The following is a 22234-nucleotide window of genomic DNA, read 5'->3' as shown; positions in this document are numbered from 1 at the left end:
CCGTTTCTGTGAAAGTGACTTTGGAATTTTGATGGGGATTCCATGGAATCTGTAGATTACTTTGGGTAGTATGGACATTTTTAACAACATTAATACTTCTAGTCCATTATCACAGAATATCTTGCCATTTATTTGTGTTTTCTTTGGTTAATTTCATCATTTTATAATTTTCAGTATACAAATCTTTCATCTCCTTTTTTAAATTTATACCCAAGTATTTTATTTTACTATTTGTTGCCATTATAAATGGGATTGTTTTCTTATTTTTTTGGATAACTTATTGTTAATGTATAGAAACAGTACTGATTTTTGTATCTTACAACTTAACTGAATTCATTTATCAATTCTAATAGTTTTTGGTGGAGTCTCTAGGGTTTTCTACATACAATATCATGTCATCAGCAACCAGAGACAATTTTACTTCTTCATTTCCTATTAAGATACCTTTTATTTCTTTATCTTGCTTAATTGTTCTGACTAGGACTTCTAGTACTATGTTGAAAAGAAGTGGTGAGAGAAGGTGTTCTTGATCTTAGAAGAAAATATTTTAGCTTTTCATTGTTGAGTATGATGTTAGCTGTGGGCTTGTCCTATATAGTCTTTATTTAGTTGAGGTACATTCCTTCTATACCTAATCTGTTGAAAGTTTCGCCATGAAATGCTGTTGAATTTTGTCAAATGCTTTTTCTGTATCATTGAAATGATCATATGGTTTTCGTCTTTCATTCTATTAATATGGTGTAACATATTTATTGATTTGTGTTTGTTGAACCATTCTTGTATTCCAGTAATAAACCCCACTCTTTATGTTCAAAGATTCTTTTAATGTGTTGAATCTGGTTTCCTAGTATTTTGTTGAGGATTTTTGCATCTATGTTCATCAAGGATATCGATCTGTAAATTTCCTTTCTTGTAGTGTCCTTGTCTGTCTTGATATTGGGGGATTGCTGGCCTTGTAAAATGTGTTTGGAAGTATTCCTTATTCAATTTTTTGAAAGAATTTGAGAAATAATGGCATTAGTTCTTCTTTAGTTTAGTAGAATTGATCTGTGAAACTACCAGTGCTGAACATTTCTTTGATGAAAGACTTTTTATTACTTATTTAATCTTTGCACTCTCTCTCGGTTTATTCATATTGTATACTTCTTCATGATTGAGTGTTGATAGGTTGTATATGTCTAGGAATTTATTTCTTTTAAGTTATCCAATCTGTTGGTGTATAATTGTTCATAGTAGTCAATTATATTTTGTATTTCTATGGTATCAATTATAACGTCTGCTCTTTCATTTCTGATTTTGTTTATTTGAGTATTGTCTGTTTTTTTCTTAGTTTAGTGACGAGTTTGTCGATTTTGCTTCTTTTTTCAAAAAACCAACTCTTAGTTTTGTTTCTATCTATCTCTATTTATTTGCTATTCTAGAGACAGGGTCTTCCTTTGTTTTCTAGGCTGGAGTGTAGTGGTGTGATCATATTTATAGTTGACTGCAGCCTCGAACTCCTGGGCTCTAGCAATCCTCTCACCTCAGCCTCCTGAGTAGCTGGGACTACAGGTGTGCACCACCATGCCCAGCTAATTTTTTTTTAATTAATTAATTTAATTTTTTTTTTTTTTTTTTTTTTTTTTTTTAGTGATTAGGTCTTCCTATGTTGCCTAGGCTGCTCTGAAATTCCTGGCTTCAAGCAATCCTTCTACCTTAGCCTCCCGAGTAGCTGGGATTACAAGCATGAGCCACCATGCCTGGGAGTTTCATTTATTTAAAAAATTGTTTTCCTAGTCTCTATTTTATTTCTACTCTGGTCTTTATTATTTCATTCCTCTTTCTTACTCTGGGTTTAGTTTGTTCTTCCTTTTCTAGTTTCTTGAGGTATAATGTTAGGTTGTTTATTTGAGATCTTCTTCATTTTTGATGTAGGTGTTTATTGCTATTCCCTCTTAGAACTGCTTTAATTGCATTTCATAGGTTTTGGCATGTTGTCTTTCATTTTCATTTGTCTTAAAATTTTTTAAATTTCCCTTTCAATTTCTTCTTTTACCCATTGGTTGTTTGGGAACATGTTTAATTTTCACATATTTGTGAATTTTGTAGTATTTCTTCTGTTATATATTTCTAATTTCCTTGTGTTTGGGTAAGATATTTGATGTGATTTCAATTTCTTATATTTGTTAAGACTTGTTTTGTGGCCTAACTTAAGATCTCTCCTGCAGAATGCCCTGTGTGCACTTGAGAAGAAACTATTTTCTGTCAGTGTTGGATGTCCGTTAGGTACATTTGGTCTAAAGTGTAATTTATGTACAATGTTTCCTTATTGATTTTCTGTCTGGATGAGATGATCGATTGTTGAAAGTCGGGTATTGAAGTTGCCTGTTATTATTGTATTGCAGTCTATCTCCTCCTTCAGATTATTTAATATTTGTTTTATATATTTAGGTGCTCTAATGCTGGGAGCATATATGTTTCTAATTTTTTTGTCTTGATGAATTGACCTTAATATCATAATATAATGACCTTTTCTGTTTCTTTTTATAGTCTTTCTCTTAAAGTCTATGTTTCTGATACAAGTATTGTGACCCCTGTTCTCTTTTGGTTTCCATTTATATGGACTTTTTCAATCTGTTCACTTTTAGTCTACGTACATCCTTACTACTACAGTGAATCTCTTGTAGACAGCACATAGTTGGGTGTTGGTTGTTTCATGTTTTTTATTTTTTTATTTCAATATATTATGGGGTACAAATATTTTTGGTTACATGGATCACTTTTATAATGCTTGAGTCACAGTTGTAAGAGTGCCTGTCACCCAGATAGTGTTCATTGTATCCGTTAGGTAGGTTTTCTCCTATACCCTCTTCTCCGCTCCTGCGGTTGATTTCCATTGAGTTTTACTTCCCTCTATGCAAATGTGCGCTCACCGATTAGTTCCAATTTAATTGTGAGTACATGTGGTATTTGTTGTTCCCTCCTTTTTTTTTTTTTTGGAGACAGAGTCTCACTGTGTTGCCTGGGCTAGAGTGCCGTGGCGTCATCCTAGCTCACAGCAACCTCAAACTCATGGGCTCAAGCGATCCTCCTGCCTCAGCCTTCCGAGTAGCTGGGACTACAGGGATGAGCCACCATGCCCAGCTAATTTTTTCTATATATGTTTTTTTAGTTGTCCAGATCATTTCTTTCTATTTTTTAGTAGAGACGGGGTCTCGCTCTTGCTCAGGCTGGTCTCGAACTCCTGACCTTGAGCTATCCACCCGCCTCGGCCTCCCAGAGTGCTAGGATTACAGGCGTGAGCCACCGCGCCCGGCACCTCAAGTATATCTTTACATTGGACCCTGTTATTTAGAAATTGTTTGTTTCTTCTTTGTTACTGATTATGTTTCATGGTCATTGTTGTTACTTGTAACCCTTTTATTCTTTCAACTTTTTTGTATCACAGAATCTTTCCTTTCTGGTCTTATTTTTCGGTTTTATTTCTATGGCTAACAAGTTCAATGATGCTAGCCTTTTTGACTCATTTCTCCTTTCTCTTTTCATTTTTGTTTTTTCCATATCTATTCTGTCAGTTTTGTTTACAAATAAAAATGTGTGTATGTGTTACCTTTACAACCACCAAAAATAACACTGTTACCCAAACTAAACTGTTACTGATTTTTGAATTTTTTACAAAAATTCATTTATAATTGAGTTCCTATTTTACTATTTCACTAATTGCAAGTTTTGACTTCTTAGTGGGTTTTGAAATCAACTTCATTGGTTGCTACTAAGAGTTTGAAAAGAATGGAATTGAATTAAATAGAACTCACGTAACATATTAAGGTACAGTATTATATTTTGTTATAATTGTAAAAGGTGTACATTGTTAATACAATTTTTGCTCATTTTTTTTTTTGGTAAGAATAGGAATAAAATCCTGTACAATTGTTTCTTAAATATTTGAGTTTTCTAAACTGAGGAGACATGAAAATTGTCTGAATAACAAAAAGGTTAAAATCTAGTGTTTTCCCAAAGGAAAGAGAACTGACAGAATTTCCTAATAAATAGTGACATGCTTTTCAAATTCTAAAATTCTTCAGCTAGTAGATGCAGAATTGATTTTTATGTCCTTTTAGAAGATGTGGCAGGGTGAAGGCATGGGGTCATTGCTAAAATACATGTGCACAAACAGTGTAAGACACTCCTATACTTAAAAATTTTAAATGTAAAAAATGTTCACCATCAATTCTTGATATTCAAGAAAACATGGTTATTGATTCCCTCATTATTAAAACACAGGATAGATACTTGAAGAGTGACCCGTATTAAGTTGTGAAATAATATAAATCATTTTGTAACTCAAAGGAAATAAATCAGTTTGAGAGTTAAGTTTTATGTGTGTCCTATTTATGCTTCTTATATGTAGAAAATTAAGGACAGAAAGATAATCTTTCATTCTTGATTTTATAGGTATAAAATTATTTTGCTGTTAACTTGATTAGTTTCTATTTTTTAAAATATTTATTCAACTTGTTTTTTCCTATTAATAACTGAAGCTATTAAACAGCTGTGTACATATACAACAAAGTAATATTGGATTGTTGGATTTCATTGGGTCTTACTATAGACTATACAACAACTTTCCAACTCAGTCTTCTCATTTTAAATGTTGGACTAATTTGCTACAGAAATGCCATATGAAATTTAATCTCCAGCATCAAAAGTATGAAATGCCTTTAGGAAGAAAAGTTTTTTTTTCTTTCATAAATTATTAATATAATATTTCACAAAAGCAAGAGATAATTTTAGTTTATTGACTCAGTCAGTTTCTTTTTTATGAATGAGTTTATCTAAGAGGGTTTAAAAGAATACTTGAAGTTTGGGGTTGCAGTAAACTACAGTGATGCCCCTTGTACTCTAGCCAGGGTGACAGAGCAAGACTCCGTCTCAAAAAAAAAAATCTGAGTGACTGCTGAATGATAATGTTTTATAAATCTACGATGAATCCTTCTTCCTTAGCTCTTGCAAAAATAAAAAGTATATAAAAATTAAAAATAAAAAGTTCTATACTAATGCTTGTTAGATGCATGTTTTTATTAATCTGTATGTTACATAAAAATATTGATTTAGTCAAAGTTTTACTATCTCTGTCAAGTAATAAGAATATTTTTACTTTTCAATTATTGATACATGGGAAATTGGACTGTCAATTGGACTGTGAAGATTTTCTCTGTATGACCAAATGAAGGTTTTTTTTTTTTCATTGAGTTTCAGTTAATTTTCTCATTTGTAAAATGGTGATAATATCTTTATAGCTGCTCATAGAGTTTTCTTTTGAGTGCCAAATATAGTATTGTTTGTGGAGTTGATCTGTTTTTCTTGTCCTGGATAGATCTTGTTGCAGTCACCCATATGAGGATATTACTTATGAACATGGTTCTAGGGTATAGAGTTCCTGGATACTGAGATAACCCCAGTCAGAACTGGAGTCTAGGTGATCCGATGTTTAAGTTGTGAGCATGATAAGACAAAGGTAAATTCAAAGGGTAAGCCAAGAAAGCAAATAGGACAATGAATAGTGATGTTGATGAGAGAAGAATAAAATTCAAGACATCAATTAGGTCTGGTTGTTTGAATTTAGTGAAGAATGCATACATCGGTGCCTCTTTAATATGACTTGATTATAAGAGGCCACACCATGCTCACAAAAACCTGTGATGCACCATATATTCTCACTTCTCCTAGGGATTCCCAAAGGGAGTGTGTCAATAGACCTATTAATGGATGTGACAATGCAATGGGATAATAGAAATATGAAACCTTATCCTTTCATCTACTTTTCACATACTTTACAGCTGTATGCTAAGCATTTTTCTTCTAGCGAGCTGCATAATGTAAGAACTGGATACTATAAAACTTACTTGAATAATCTGAGTTGGCTTACCGATTTTAGGTTGATATTTCTCATGTACCAATTTCTTTGGCTTCTTATCGGTAATATTGTTGTTGGCGAGTCATATACCCTTTTTTACAGATAGAAAAATGTATGCTTAGAATAATTTAGTGTTTTTCTTAAATATCATCCCGTAGTTATTCATTGATTAAGTCAATTTTTGAAGCCAGGCCTTTGGACCTTTCTGTTACTGTTATTTCTGCTATACTAAACTAACTTCTGGTAAATAAGATCAGGAATAGAGTAGATAATTAAATTTTGCTACTCCATTAGAAAATATTAATGAAAGTATAGCAAATATTAGAAATCTAATCAAAATAATTATAAAGGATAAAGCAGAGATATTAAAGTTTGAACTAAATATGTATTATTAATTGAGATTATTGTATTATTTATTATTGTAATTTTGTTCATGTTTCTGATGGGACTCAAATCATAGAAAATCTAACTCTGTCATTTTGCCTGAAGATAAAATACAAAGTCACACATGGCTTTGGTTTGCTCTGGAAAACAAGGACTTGCTACACTTTTTCCTATTCAAAAGTTCATTATTTTGTTGACAGTCTACTTCAATTAATCCAGTATTTTCAGGGAAATAACTTACAGACTTTAAAATCTGTACTATATGTGATCAAATGGACATTTGAATCCTTCATTTAAGTGATGTCTTAATGTTAAAATAAAAATCTACTTCCCAGAAAGTAACTGTTAAAGTATTTTATGCAAGATTTCATGTGGGATACCTTAATGGTTGAATAATAAATTTTACCTCATAAAAATGAAATTCAATAATACAGTAGCTTTCTCAGGTCAGTAGCATCTGGTCTATTCTCATGAGAGCCAATATTTTCCAACTCATTAGGATCATGTCGTTCTGTATGTCGTCAACATTGACTTAGCCAAGCTACCTTTACTTACATAACCGCCAAACTATTAAATAGGTCTCTTGTGGAGTGAAGTCAAATATTCCTCTTACTTTACTTTTGACTTAGAAGAGGGGAAGAAAATGTACATACTGTAACATTTAAACATCTGGTCTAAAACCACATCAGTGTAACCCTGAACAAAGTTACAGATTCGGTATTCTTCCCAGGTGTGCATATAAAAAGGATTTTGGAGTTGTCGAATAGTTCTTTAACCACTTAGGAAAAAGATTGAGCTATAGTGATATGCTTTTTCTATGCCTGTGTTCAAACTACCTTTTTCCCCCAACGTCTGAAAAACATCTTTACTATGTTGTAAGATGTATATTTTTTGGGGTGTTATTAAATTTTCTTGCCAGATAGAGGCATTTGCAAAAAATTTATCCTTGCCCAAAAATAAAAATGAATTGAGTTAGATTTGCATTTAGAACTATCAATAAGACATTGATATTTAAAGACATTACTTTTTATGAATCTTGTTTTAGAGTATTCATATGAACTTTTGATAATATGAATATTTGTTGAATTTAAAGATTCCATTTCACTAGAATTCATTTTCAAGTGTTAAGAGCTCATTGATAGTGTATGTGATCATTATTAAGAAATGAATAATTTGCCTGGGTGTGGTGGCTCATGCCTGTAAATGTGTGGCTCATGCCACATTTTGAGAGGGTGAGGCAGGAAGATCACTTGAGGCCAGGACTTTGAGACCAGCCTGAGCAATAGCGAGACTCAGTCTCTACAAAAAATAAAATTAAAAAATTAGCATGGTAGTGCACCTGTTGTCCCAGCTACTCAGGAGACCGAGGTGAGAGGATTCCTTGAGCTCAGGAGTTAGAGATCGTAGTGAGCTATGATTGCACCACTGCACTCCAGCCTGGGCCACAGAGTGAGACCCTGTCTCATAAAAAAAGAAAAAAAAGACATGAGTAATTTCTATAAAGTTTAAAAACTCATTTAGAATGTTAAAATATGCTTGACATAATTTTGTTCCTGCATTCTGTCTTAAACATCTGGTAATGTTTGTAAATTTTTTTTCTGATGATACTTCTTGGCATAGGAATGGATGTTTTAGGTATCATTTAGTAAAAGAGAATGGATCAATGATTGAATTAAAAAATAATTCTAAATAGCAGAAAATACCCCGTATAAAATCTGAGTGTACAGAGTAGATGTGAGAGAAACACAATACCTTAAGTTATGATTAAATATATTTCATTGGTTTTTTGAAAAGTAAGCAGTGTGTGTCTTTAATATGATTTTTCAGTCTTATAGAAAATTTTTTATAAGCAACATCATAAAATATGTTTTAATAAGTTAACGTTAAGATATCTTAATGTAACCCACAAGGAAATAGTAATTGGTGGATTTTTAAGGTTTAATCATCTAGGGAAAGAGTTGTATTTTATTTACTAGACAGTCTTAATTTGCTTTCTGAATTTAATTAATTGCTTAGTTAATTTAGTGCTTAACAACATTTGTTATATTTGAACAGTCTCACTAAACTTTAAATTAGTAAAGTTTGTAAACAGTGAATGGGAGATGGACCACGTTATCTCAGATTTACATCAAATAAATGTTGTAACCTAGGCCGGGCGTGGTGGCTCACGCCTGTAATCCTAGCTCTCTGGGAGGCCGAGGCGGGCGGATTGTTTGAGCTCAGGAGTTCGCAACCAGCCTGAGCAAGAGCGAGACCCCGTCTCTACTAAAAATAGAAAAATTAATTGGACAACTAAAAATATATACAAAAAACTAGCCGGGTATGGTGGTGCATGCCTGTAGTTCCAGCTACTTGGGAGGCTGAGGCAGGAGGATCGCTTGAGCCCAGGAGTTTGAGGTTGCCGTGAGCAAAGATGACGCCACGGCACTCTAGCCCGGGCAACACAGTGAGATTCTGTCTCAAAAAAAAAAAAAAAAAAAAAAATGTTGTAACCTACACTTATGTAATGCCAACACATCTGTACATTTTTTAAAAAAATAAACTACAAGTCTAATGATCTAAAAGTTTGGTCCATATCATGCTCAGATATGGTTTGTATTGAAACTCTTAAGACAAATAAACTCTAATATTTCAGTAACATAGCATGGAATAAGCCAAGGTAAATATATTCCTGATTGGCTGGTGGCTCTCCTGTTGAATGAACTGGAATTCACAGACTCTTTCTACCCTGTGGTCTGCTATGACCTTGGGCCTTAAAGTTCTTTTCAGATAGCTGATAGAAAAGGAAAGAAAAAGTGGAGAATCCTGCTTCTTAAAGCCTCAGACAGGAAGTGACAACCATCACTTTTACTCTCATTGCGTTGGTAAGAACTAGTCGCATGGCCACACTTAAATACAAAGTCTTCTGAAAATGTCTGTGGCTGCATAGCTGCCCACTAGAAATAACCCTATACCATGGAAGGGGGAACGTGAATTTTTGGTGAACAGCTAAATCTCTGCCATTGAGTTGAACACTGCATAGTAGTATCTGACTGCATGATTATCCTGAATTCAGATGCTTGGCATTTTGTGAACCCAGACTTGGCATATATACATGGAACAGAAGATCTGAACTAAATAAAAAACCTGATGATTCTTGGAAAAAAAATAATGTTGATAATAATGTGATATTAATAGAGGAATGAATTAGATTTGTGTAGAAAGGACACCTTTTAAAAAATTCACCTTTGAAGCTGATTTTAATGTATTCTGTTGGTTCATAACCTAAACTGTATTTCTTTCACTTGTATTCACTTACTAAACATTTTAAAAATATGTACTGTGCAGTCTATTCAGTTCTGGGAGCAGATAGCTAACAAAAAATACATATGATTGTAGACATGGATATAGAATCTTCTGTGTCAGCTATTAGAATATCAGATATGTATTTAAAGATGGACAAAGTTTAATTACATTCAGTGAAGAAAGAAACTCAATAGTTTCCCACAGCTGCTAACAAAGTACCACTAACTAGGTGGTTTAGCACATTAGAAATTTACTGTCTCACAATTCTAGAAGCTAGAAGTCTGAGTACAAGGTGTTGGGCAGTCCATTTTCTCTCTGAATTCAGTAGGGGAAAAGCCTTTTTTGCCTCTTCCTACCTTTTAGTGTCCATCAGTCCTTGGTTCTCCTTAGCTTGCAGCCACGTCTCCAATCTCTGCCTCTATCATCACATTGTGTTCTTCCTTGTGTGCCTGTCTCTCTCCTTATAAGGATAGCAGTTAATGTTTGATTAGAGGCCTGTTCTCCTCCAGTTTGACTTCACCTTAACTCATTACATCTGCAATTACCCTGTTTCCAAATAAGGTCACATTTTGATGTACTGGGGGTTAGGACTTCAACGTATTTTTGGGGGTGATGTAATTCAACCCACCAGCATTAAAAAATGCCTCCACAGCATTAAAAAAACCCCACCTCATTAGATTAGCATAATTTAAGAGTTATGATGAAGATTTCAGAATATGCTGACACATTTATATAAAGACAGAACGAATAAGATTAATTTAGAAAATATGGAAACGAATCATTATACTTTTATAAATAGGTTTTTTTGACACCCAAAATGTATGGCTGTATACATTTTGGTATACAGTGGAGCATCTATCAAAAGTATACATCTACACTGGAAGCATTTTGTTTTTTGGCAAGTGAAAACGGGATTTGTCCGTTAAATCACCTTGATTAGAGTATAAGTTGGTATGTGTTAAAGAACTTCCGTTTTAGAGTATGGTGCTGATTTTTAAATTTCTGGTTTAATAATACCTGCCATGTTTATCTCCAAATATATGCTAACATCTACATAATAGATTGAAATTTTGGATCACGTAAAAATTAAAGTATCATAAATTAAAATATTTGTTTACATTGAAACATAAGAAAACTAGTATTATATGTCATTAAAATTTCTTTATTTAAAATGAAGTGTTAGTCGCAAAATTCCGTTAATCCCAGCTTTCCTGATTCTATTAGATATTTTTATAGTCTCTTTCTAAATAAAATATATTTCTCATTATGATAAACATTTTTATATTGTAAGATTAAATACTATGTTGATTTTGCTAAGTTTTGCTTACTTTTTACCACAGAGATTGATTAGAATTATAATTATTTAGCATAAAGAGAATAATTATTTTAATTAATTATTCATGGAGCATATGATAAAATCATTGCAACAAATACAATTATGATAAAAGTCTCATTGTAATACATTGACTTTTTTTTTTTTAAATTTTTACCTGGAGCCATGCCCAAGAAGCCTTCAAGCAAGTGGACTTCCACACTGACTTCTTAATTCCTAACTTTAAAATAGTGCTTTAATTCCACAGAAAAGCCAAGTAACAACAGCAAAATAATTTTAAAAGTTCTTTTTAGTTCATAGTTCTATTAATCTCTAGTACATTTATTGAAGTAGAAAATATGAACTGTATTTTTATAGGTTGAAATGCCGTTAAAGGTATTCTTAGAAAGCTACGTAATAGTAAGAAATAACAGGAGCAGAAGTTGGAACTCTAGATTTCAGGGAACTGCTTGTATTTATTTATTTTTTTAAAATAATACTATAACATACTGTACAATTAAAATTCCAAATTATTGCTCATTATGGCAAATGGAATGTGAGAATATAATTTATATTTGACTTTTGATGGATTTAGTAATTTGAATCCTTGAAAACTTTCCCACTGATCTTAATATAGGTAAGACCAAGATCTGTAAATATTAATTATCCTTGCTCTGTTTTAGTAGGTAAGGGTACAGCTTCTTTGCAGTAGATCGATTTACATTTTTCACTATTGTTTTAGATTATTTTATAATTTCATGTAGTCATAATTGTGTAATTAAAATAGTTCACAATTATATTAAGTATTCTTTATGCAAGGGAGGCTCAAAGAAAAATTACGTTTGAAGTAGTTCATTCTATAAAGTTTTCAAATGCTTCAATTATAGAACTCAAACCTTATAATGTATATAAAATGTTATTATTAGATTTAGGGCTCAAAATTTCTTGTTTAAAGACAAGAGATGTAGAGTCTGTAGGTCATAATATGCACATGTATCACTATATATAGTTCTTATAATAGATAAGCAATTAAAAATGTATAACCACATATATAATCATTTATTTTTCTTTGATTATAGTTTAAAGAATTATGAATGTACTAAATATTTGCTAAAGATGAGCACAATTGTAAGTAATAAATAATCTCAGTTAGTTCTATTTTCGAGTAAGGAAAAGAGAGCCAATGAGTACCCCACCAGAATCCTGTTTTCTTTATTTTGCTTCACTTGTACATATATGCTCTGGGAATCAGCTTTCCCTACCTTACGAATAATTTTCCAAGGCAGAGTAGCTATGTTTACAGTAGAAATTCTCTGTACCTCATTTCTAATCCTGGCACAGATTTTTTTTATTGACTCTAGTATTCTCAGACTTATTTCCCATTGAGCTACATTCTCTTGAGGTGTACTTCTGTAGCATTCTATAATATTCTTAGTGTCTTTCCATCATGGCCACCATTGGATTCCGCTGGGTGAGATATCAGGTCATGTTACAGTATACACATTTATATACTCACATTTGGTACCATCGTGTTAGATGTAGAGCATTCCTGAAACCATATTTGAAAGTCGAATGTCTAGAAGTTGAACAATAAGTTTACATGTCATAGGGTCTTAAAAATAACACTAAATGCTTAACTATTTTTCCTGGAGGTAGTCATTTTTTAGGCTAGGAAATTAAGGGTATAATTTCTCTGAATTATCTCAGGTGTCCAATGACTAAGGCACAGGAGGTGCTACTTGGTTGCGGGAGCCTACCAGCCAAACATCTCCACTTCCCACAAACCCATTGATTCTTTCCTCTCATTTTTGTTGCCTTGATTGTATGATGGGGCAGTCCCTAAATGTGAAATCTTCCTGTAGTAAAGAGATGCTTAGAGGAGGAGTGGACAAAAGGCATTTTTCTTTTATTTTGCCATGAGAGGAGAAGACAAAGGGAACTACTGGCAGGCACTCTACTCACTCATATCTGAGTACAAGCTTGAAGCTGTCTGCTTTTTACTTCTTTTAACTCACACATCCACGTTGGGCTGCATTCTTGCCCACTGTTTGCCTGTCTTCTACCAGTCTCCCACATGATAATAGTGAGAACAGTAACAAAAATGGAGGAATGGGAGAGGACTTAGTTTGCTGTCTACCCTGAATAGCAATCTCCTTTTAGGTTAGCAAACTCCAGGCCCTTGGCAGTTCAGGGTTTCCAAGGATCCTCCTTTGTTAGATTTAGACAAGCTAGATTTCTGGAGAGGAGAGTTAGGTGTAGCTGTGGCTTGGCTGGCAGCAAGGTGGGGGAAGCTTTTGCTCTCCATAGAGCCTGTTACAGCACCTCTGTATGTCGTTAACACTCTTTAGTCTTTGTGTTTTCCTTTACGCAGGAGCAGAGAGGCTGGCAGCCATTGCAGCAGAGGTATTTAGGTGACCACCATTAGACACAGATACAAAAAGGAATAACTTTTCTACTTAAAAGATAATTTGAGAGATATCTTTGTGTTCAGATTGCATTACAGCTGTGGGCCTTCTCTGTCAATATGTCATATTATAGTGATTATTGACTTAACATCAGCAATTAACCATCAACAGAAAGTTAACCCAACATTATTTGGAGAACCAGAATAATAAAAAGCAAACTACGGTGGTCCAGCTCTATATGTTATTTTGCTTGTTACTGGTTTTTGCTCCTTGTTTCATTAATTAAAGTTACACAGTCACCATTGTCATTTTGTAAAGTGCTCAGTATTTCCTATGTTGAATTTTGGTAGGGAGATTTAATTGTCTGGGTAGACAGATTAGTGGAGTGGGGGCATATGAGCTTATTTAAACTAAATATTTTGTATTGGTGCCTTTTAATTCTTTTTCTTGACTAGGTGTCCTGGTTAGAATCTGCAGTATAATTTTGAATAAAAGTGGTGAATGTGGACATCCTTGTTTTGTTCCGGATCTTGAGGGAAATATTCAACCTTTCACCATTAAGTGTGATGTTAGTTGTGAGTTTTCTGTAAAACTCTATCAGGTTGAAGAACTTCCCTTCTATTCCTAGCTTGTTGTGTTGTACATTTTCAACTGACCTCCCAGCCTTAGTTTTACTTCCTTACAGCTCTTTCACTACACTGATTTCAGTCATCTAAAACACAAAATGAAATCACTTTCTTGCTGAAAATTCTTTACGCTTTCTGTAATAGACATTATTGATTAGGTCCCTAGCATCCATTTTTCTTTTGTTCAATCAGTAGTACTGTTATTTGCTTTTTATTCTGGTTAGGAAGATGAGTATTTTTAGATAGATACATTTTTAGCCTGAATGAAACTGATGTTCTGTTAGTAAACAAGAAAGGGAAATAAGTATTAGGTAGTCAACCACCCATCCTATTATTTTAAGATTTTTTTCAAGTCTTGCTTAGGGAAAGTTTGAATGTCTGATGGGGCAAATCATGTGCCACACTTACTCTTGCTTAAGCCACTTACTATTCTTAAGCCACATTGATTTGTTTTCTGTTCTTCAAATACACCAAACTTTTTTCTGTTTTGGGGCTTCTACTGTGTTGTTCACTTTGCCTGTCATGTCTTTCCTTTGTTTTGGCTTATCCCTACTTATTTTTCAAGTCTCAATTTAGACTTCATCTGTCATACCCCACTGCCTTCCCCGCCCCCATGTCTCTTAGGTTAACTACTCCCAAGATCACTTTTCAATCGTGTTACAATTATTTACTTGTCTCATTCCTTTTCCAGAGGAACATACTCTAATCCTAGCATATCACGTGAATGAATGAATGAATGAATTCAAAGTTTGGGCTCAGGAGGAAAGGGGAGTTCCAAAGGAAAAGGAGGGAAAGAGAGATTAAAATTTATATAACATGTTTGAGAATGATGTATTTAATTTCTCAGAATTGTGCTGTTCAGTATCATTAGCCACTAGTCACATGCGGTTATTGGGTACTTACCTGTGGCTAGTCTGAATTGAGAAATAAATGTGAAATCCTTACTGGGTTCAAATACTTTTTATAAAAAAATATAAAATATCTTCTTTGTATTTTTTATCATTAAATTACGGTATTTCAAATATATTGGTAAGTAAAAATGTTGTTAATATTGATTTCATCTATTTTTACTTTTAAAATGTGGTTAGTATAAGATTTTAGATGACACACGGCTTTCATTATATTTCTGTTAGACGGTGTTAAGTAGATAGGCTCTCCAGCTCTTCTCCGGACAACAGTTCCCTGTTTTGGTGCTATTTCAAGCAATTGCTCCACCTGGGAAGAAGGATAAAGGTGGGCACTCCATTTTGGTGCTGCCCTACCCATAATCCTATCTCAAGCAAATGCTAAAGCTGGAGAAGAGGGAATGCCTTATCAATCTAGGAATTCCCAAGCCAAGGCATAATAAGATTTACAAAGTGACCTAGAGTAACCTAAGGATAATTAATATGCCATTAGCTTGAATCTGCATTGTGGTTCACCCCCCACCCCCCGCCCCGAAAGGTGGCTTTCTTAAGAGGGAGCGTGTGTGTGTGTGTGTGTGTGTGTGTGTGTGTGTGTATACATATACACACGCAGATAGAATTTTGAGGACACCTGTTGATGATTGATAACATCCTACACCTCCCAAAAACCCTCTTCCAGACTGGGCTAATAAAAGGAAACAATCTGAGAAGTCAGGAAAGAGTGAGTGGTTCAGTGAGTGAGTAAGCTGGTCTGTCTCTCTGCATTCGTGGAGAAAGACCTGTTTTATTCTACAATAAAGAGCTGCTCTTGTGAAACTGCTCCCTGCCTAACGTTACTCCGTGGTATTGGCCTTGCTGGTGATTTTTCCAAGAACGGAGAGGACTGGGATAATAGTTTGGACTGGACACTTGGGTGTGTCTGGTCATTCTTCGGCCAAGAGCACCCCAAGAACTGAGGGCAGACTGCTACCCAGACATCTTTGGTGCTGAAACCCAGGATTGTGACAATAGCACTTGCTCAGAAAGTGAGGCAGATATGATTTATCTTAGTGTGAGTCCCTAAGAGTTTAAACTTTTGGCCATTATCAAGAAAAAAGTAACTAACTGAAAAATGTCATGTTAGCTTTTCTTTCATACTGTACTAGAACTAGTTTGGGGACAAAATTGACACAAAATTTACTATTTACTCTTTTTTCATTATTTAAGTAAATGATTAAAATAACTATAAGAGATCACTTGGCAGGTATAGTAGTCCATATTTATCCTCTCTAATAACATAATATGATAATACCAGTACTTGCTTATACATAAGAGATTATTGTGTTCCTAGCCCTGTTCTAAATGCTTTATATATATATTAACTCATTTATTTAATCCCTAGAATAGCCCTGTGTTAGATACTATTATTATTCCCCTTTAATAGATGAGGAAACCAGGGCACAGAGACATTAAGTAACATGTTCAAAGATATAGCACATTTGAATCTTAATTTCCTTATCTGTTAATGATAGTACCTAAGTACGTGTGTTAGAGTATTAAATGTGATTCAGAGATAATATACTTTCAGATCTCTTGCCATGCGACTTATTACATACTAGGCATTAAGAAGGTATTTTTGATTTGAAGCAAACTGAGAATGTGTACTTTTTGGTTTATATTTTCCAGCTATATTATATGTGGGTGTTTTTATGTATTTTATTCTTGGTAACATAGTGTTAAATTTCAAAATACAAAAGACCTTTGCTTATATGAATCATATGAACCTCACTAACTAAGCCTCGTTATAAAAAATACATGAGTTAACTCCTTTTCTGTGCAAATCTTTTTAGGATGAAAATAGAGCTGTCATTATTACAAAAAAAGACAGACAACAAAGCTGCTGCTCTTGTTAGTGGCTAGGCTTGCTTTGGGTCAAATCTGGTTATGCCTATTTGTTTAGTTATTGTCTATTGCTGCTTTTGCACAATGGCAGTATTGAGTAGTCTCCATAAAGATCCCATGACTCACAAAGCTTAAAACATTTGTTACCTAGCCCTTTACATAAAATGTTTCCAATTCCTGATTCATGACCATATCCAATAAGAATCTAGGTGCTAGACCACAATTAAATTTGAATCTCCTAGGTTTTCTTCATCTGGACTGCTACCTGGAAGGCATACCAATTAGGCTGGCTTGGGATTGCTCTTGGGGAAAGTAGGATGGCATCATACCCAAGAATGGTCAGGGTGGAATCCAGGAGGTTTTATAATAGGTGTATACCAGGGGTTGGCAAACTGTAGCTTGCAGGCTGTGGCCTGTTCTTGTGTAGCCTACAAGCTAAAAATGTTTTTTCAATTTTTAAAGGATTGAAAAAAGAAGAAGAAGAATGTGACAGAGACCTTATGCAGCCCACAAAGCCTAAAATGTTTACTATCTGGCCCTTCATAGAAAAAGTTTGCTGACCTCTGGTCTGCATAATCCCCACCATTTTTTTCCTGATCATTACCCTGGTGGTAGTTGAAAGGAGATGAACCCTTTGTGAGGACAGCTTCATTAATTGACCATGCTACTTTACTGTGTGATGTGGACCAAGAGAACATGAGGGAGGTAGAATCAGAAAATTTTTGAGTTGATTCATCAGGAGGAAACTCCAGTGCTTGACATTATTTGATGCCTGTGGATTAGATAGGGAGCACGGAGTGTCCATGAGATATTGCCACTGTTGAGCTGTTTTTGTATGCTTCTTATGATAAAAGGTGCACCACTGTCATCAGGTAAAATAGTTTCGAAAGCCAAAAATATGTAACAGCTTAATTTTGATGGCCTCAATGGTATGGCGAGAGTTAGCTGATCAGAATGAATGGAGGATGAATGAGAGCATAGGAGTTAGAGGCCTGATGTAGTCAGTTTGCTGAAAGTAGGCTGGACAGCGATGGGTGGTAATACCTCATGCAGTGTGGCCTTTTTCACCACGCTATGAACTGCTTGACTTGGTAATCGCAAGTCTGTCATAAAATGGTAACCTCTGTATCATAAACATAGTCCTTTACTTTTTGCCCAGTCTGATGGTGGATTTGTTACTATGTGTGATACAGTGATGGATCCAGGCAGCAGTGGTGATAATCTGAGTGGTGCAAGTTTGACCAGCAGCTTGATTTCATTTGGTCCCATCAGAGAATGTGTTTCTAGTATGGGCAATAGCATAAGTAACCCAGATGATTTGATTGCCTGTGATTTTTTTTCCTATAGTTTGTGGCCCCTAATCTTTAGTCTTTAAATCTGACACTTTCTGGTTTTGCAAGTGGTGAAACAAACAGACCATTTGCAACAACCCAAGGGTCAGTCATTTATAACAAGATTCATCAAGGGGAATATTTTCCAGAATTATGAGAATGGTTTTGAATTCAGGCCACTGCATTATGCCCACTGAATAGCTGGATCTGAAGTTGAATAGCAGCAGTAGCAGAGTGGACACCACTGGGTTTCAGTTTAATTGAACCATCAGTGAATTGGACCCTAGCCTTTTGGGACATTTCTATGTATCAGAGGCCCCATTAAGCCTGTAGCTTGGCTTCAAGTGGTAAAGTAGGGGTTAAAGTTTCTCCCCAAGGGGTATGTGTTAGTCCATTTTGTGCTTGTATAGCAGAATACCACAGACTGGATAATTTATAACGAATGGAAATTTATTGGTTCACAGTTGTGGAGGCTGAGATGTTAAACATCAAGGTACCGGCACCTGACGAGGGCCTTCTTGCTGCATTATCAGTGGCAAAAGACATTACATGGCAGAAGGGCAAAGAGAGTCAGCGTGTGGGCACATGCACAAGTGAGAGGGGGCCAACCCACTCCCTTGCTAATGAACCCACCCCCGTGATAACAGACCTGCTCCTGCAATAACAAACCCACTCTTGCTATAAAAGCATTAGTTCATGCATGAGGGTAGAGTCCCCATGACCTAAACACATCTTAAAGGTTCCACCTCCCAATATTGTCACAGTGGCAACTAAATTTCAACATGAGTTTTCAATGGGGACAAACCATAGCAGGATGGCTGCCACTTTTTCATGTAAATTCAAAAAGCTCCTAGGTGCCAAGCCTGATATGCTCTTGTGCATGCTATTTCCGTTTAACTAGGGACAGGCACCTTACCCAAGTTGAGTCAGTTGTGGTGCCTAACTATAAGTTACAAGTCCACAAACTTGAAGTTGGGCAAGTCACAATCCCTTTCTGGGAGTTCTGAATTTGGAAACAGAGGAAGATTATTTTTAGTGGCAGAAGACATAAAATGTAAGCATCGAAAGTTGTCATCGTTTATGTTTCCTGGCATGGTGAGAAATCAGATCTACAGAGAATTTAGAGTGATCTAAAGAGAGAAGGAAACAAAGTTCTGGAGTTATTTAAGACTTTGGTTCCAGTTGTTTCTGAGGCCTGTTCTTTGTCTTACTTTCACTGGGTTCTTTAACCCTCTGTATTCTATTAACCAATAAATACCAGCCAGTTTAAATTTGCTTTCTGGCACTGACCAAAATATGAGTCCTTACAAATAACATATCACTTTCTTATGCAGATTATAATGACTGATAATTTCTCATCTTCATTTGAGATATATTAATTGGTATTTTACATAGACTTATTTGTATTTACTTCTATGGATATCACGAAGGAATGAAAAATATATGCACATTAAACTAGATTAAATTGGTCGAGTTGTTATTCATATGAAGTGATTCTCTAAGACAAGATGAATAAAAGGTTAAAATGTGCTTTGGATTAAAAGTAATAAAATTAGAAACAAATATTTGATTGTCAGAAGCAAGAAAATTACGGGTTTTATTTGACACCTGGGGAATATGAATCTATACTTTGAACATAAGTTTGTACATTGGTGAAAGAGCTAACATGAGTTTGGATTGATTCTCCATCAAAGGATTCACTAGGAAGATCTGATAAATTCTTTTTAATGTTATTCTTTACTAATCAGAATTTTGAGCAGTATTGCTGATTACACATTAAAAAAGATTTTAAGGCCGGGCGCGGTGGCTCACGCCTGTAATCCTAGCACTCTAGGAGGCCAAGGAGGGAGGATCGTTTGAGCTCAGGAGTTTGAGACCAGCCTGAGCAAGAGCGAGACCTCGTCTCTACTAAAAATAGAAAGAAATTGGCTGGACAACTAAAAATATATAGAAAAAATTAGCCGGGCATGGTGGCACATGCCTGTAGTCCCAGCTACTTGGGAGGCTGAGGCAGAAGGATCACTTGAGCCCAGGAGTTTAAGGTTGCTGTGAGCTAGGCTGATGCCACGGCACTCTAGCCTGGGCAACAGAGCAAGACTCTGTCTCAAAAAAAAAATAAAAAAATAAAAGAAAAGATTTTAAAATACCGAACAGGTTTCAGATAAGCTGAAGAGGAAGAAAAATCAAAAAAAAATTTAACTGAGAAATATCGGCTGAATGCAGTGGCTTATGCCTGTAATCCCAGCACTTTGGGAGGCCAAGGCAGAAGGATCCCTTGAGGCTAGGAGTTTGAGACCAGTCTGACAACATAGCAAGACTCCATCTCTATCAAAAATAAGAAACATTAGCTGGGCATGGTGACATGTGCCTGTAGTCCTAGCTTCTCTAGAGGCTTGAGGTGGGAGGATCATTTGAGTGCTGGTGTTTGAGGTTGCAGTGAGCTATGATCATGCCAACTGCACTCCAGCCTTCTCAACCTGGGTGACAGAGTGAGACCTCGTCTCAAAAAAGTCCCCCCCCTTTTTTTTAAAGTCAGAGAGAGGCTTTAATAACTATTCTCTAAAGAGTATGTCTTTCTACATAAACATACACTGGGGAAAGGACACCTGTTGCAATAAATGGTGCTGGGAAAATTGGATTGCCATATGCAGAAGAATGAAACTAGATCCCTATTTCTCACCAGGTATGAAAATTAACTCAAGATGTATTAAAGACTTAATGTAAGACCTGAAACTATAAAAATACTAGAAGAAAACCTAGAGAAAACTCTTCCAGACATTGGTATAAGCAAAGAATTCGTGACTAAGACCTCAAAAGCTTAGCCAAAAAAAGTAGACAAATTGGACTTAACTAAACTAAAAAGCTTCTGCACAGTGAAAGAAATAATCAACACAGTGAATAGACAACCTACAGAATGGGAGAAAAGATTTGCAAACTATGCAACTGATAGGGGACTACTATCCAGAATTTACAAGGAACTCAATAACAAAAAACTCCCAAATAATCCCATTAAAAAGTAGACAAAGGACACGAATAGACTTTTCAAAAGAAGACATATATACGACCAGCATATGAAAAAATGTTCAACATCAACGTCACTAATCATCAGAGAAATGCAAATTAAAACCACAATGAGATATCATCTTACACCAGTAAAAATGGCTATTATTAAAAAGTAAGAAAATAACAGATGTTGGTGAGGTTGCAGAGAAAGGGAATGCTTATACACTGGTGGGAATGTAAATCAGTCCAACCTGTATGGAAAACAGTATGGAGATTTCTCAGAGAATCAAAAATAGAACTACCATTTGATCCAGCAAACCACTACTGGGTTATATCTACCTAAAGAAAAAGATATCATTTTATCAAAAAGATACCCGCACTCACTTGTATGTTTGTTGAGCAGCATGTAGCAAAAGTATCGAATCAACTTAAGTATCCATCAGCAGATGATTGGATAAATGTGTGTGTGTGTGTATGTATGTGTATACACACACACACACACACACAATGGAACACTATTCAGCCATATAAAGGAATGGAATCATGTCTTTTGTAGCAACATGGATGGAGCTGGAGGCCATTATCTTAAGTGAAAACAACTCAGTCACAGAAGGACAAATACCGCATGTTCTCACTTACAAGTGGAAGCTAATTAATGTGTACACATGGCCACACAGCATGGAATGATAGACAGTGGAGACTTGGAAGGGTGGAGAGGTTAGGGTGGGGGTGGATGATGAGAAATTACTTAATGGGTACAATGTATATTATTCAGGTGATGGATTCGCTAAAAGCCCTGACTTTACCACTCTACAGTATATCCATGTAACAAAATTACACTTGTACTCCATAAATTTAGACAAAGGAAAGATTTTGTATAAAATCATAAAATAGGTCTTGAAAAATAAAAACAAAGTATATGTCTTTGAAGCTTATGCTGGTACACAGAAAACAAAATTTATTCATCTAAATGACTGTTGCTTTTCCAGGTAATTCTTTTGGCTAATACTTTCCAGTCCGTGGACACTGCCATGTTCTCAGATTTTAAAAACTTCTCTGAAATTGTTTTTGTAGCCAATTTTGCTGCCACTTGAGGAAATCGGTACCTTAGCTTTTTATACAGATTTCCTTTTCTTCTAAAGATTGAGAGGCAGGGATGATTTCAAGAATGTATCCAGAATCATACCCTATGTTAAAATATAAAGA

The 22234-nt window shown here is 35.0% G+C and overlaps 1 protein-coding gene across 1 annotated transcript in view; it reads left to right on the top strand.

The window, feature by feature from the left end:
* VPS13B (vacuolar protein sorting 13 homolog B (yeast)) overlaps positions 1–22234 on the top strand; it is a 933283-nt gene that overhangs the window by 170881 nt on the left and 740168 nt on the right. The window lies entirely within an intron of this gene.

The sequence above is a fragment of the Propithecus coquereli genome, unplaced genomic scaffold (genome assembly GCF_000956105.1).
Source record: "Propithecus coquereli isolate 6110/MARCELLA unplaced genomic scaffold, Pcoq_1.0 Scaffold2, whole genome shotgun sequence".
NCBI lineage: Eukaryota > Metazoa > Chordata > Mammalia > Primates > Indriidae > Propithecus > Propithecus coquereli.
Note: the sequence above shows the minus strand (reverse complement) of the source record. Positions and strands in the feature narration are given on the sequence as shown.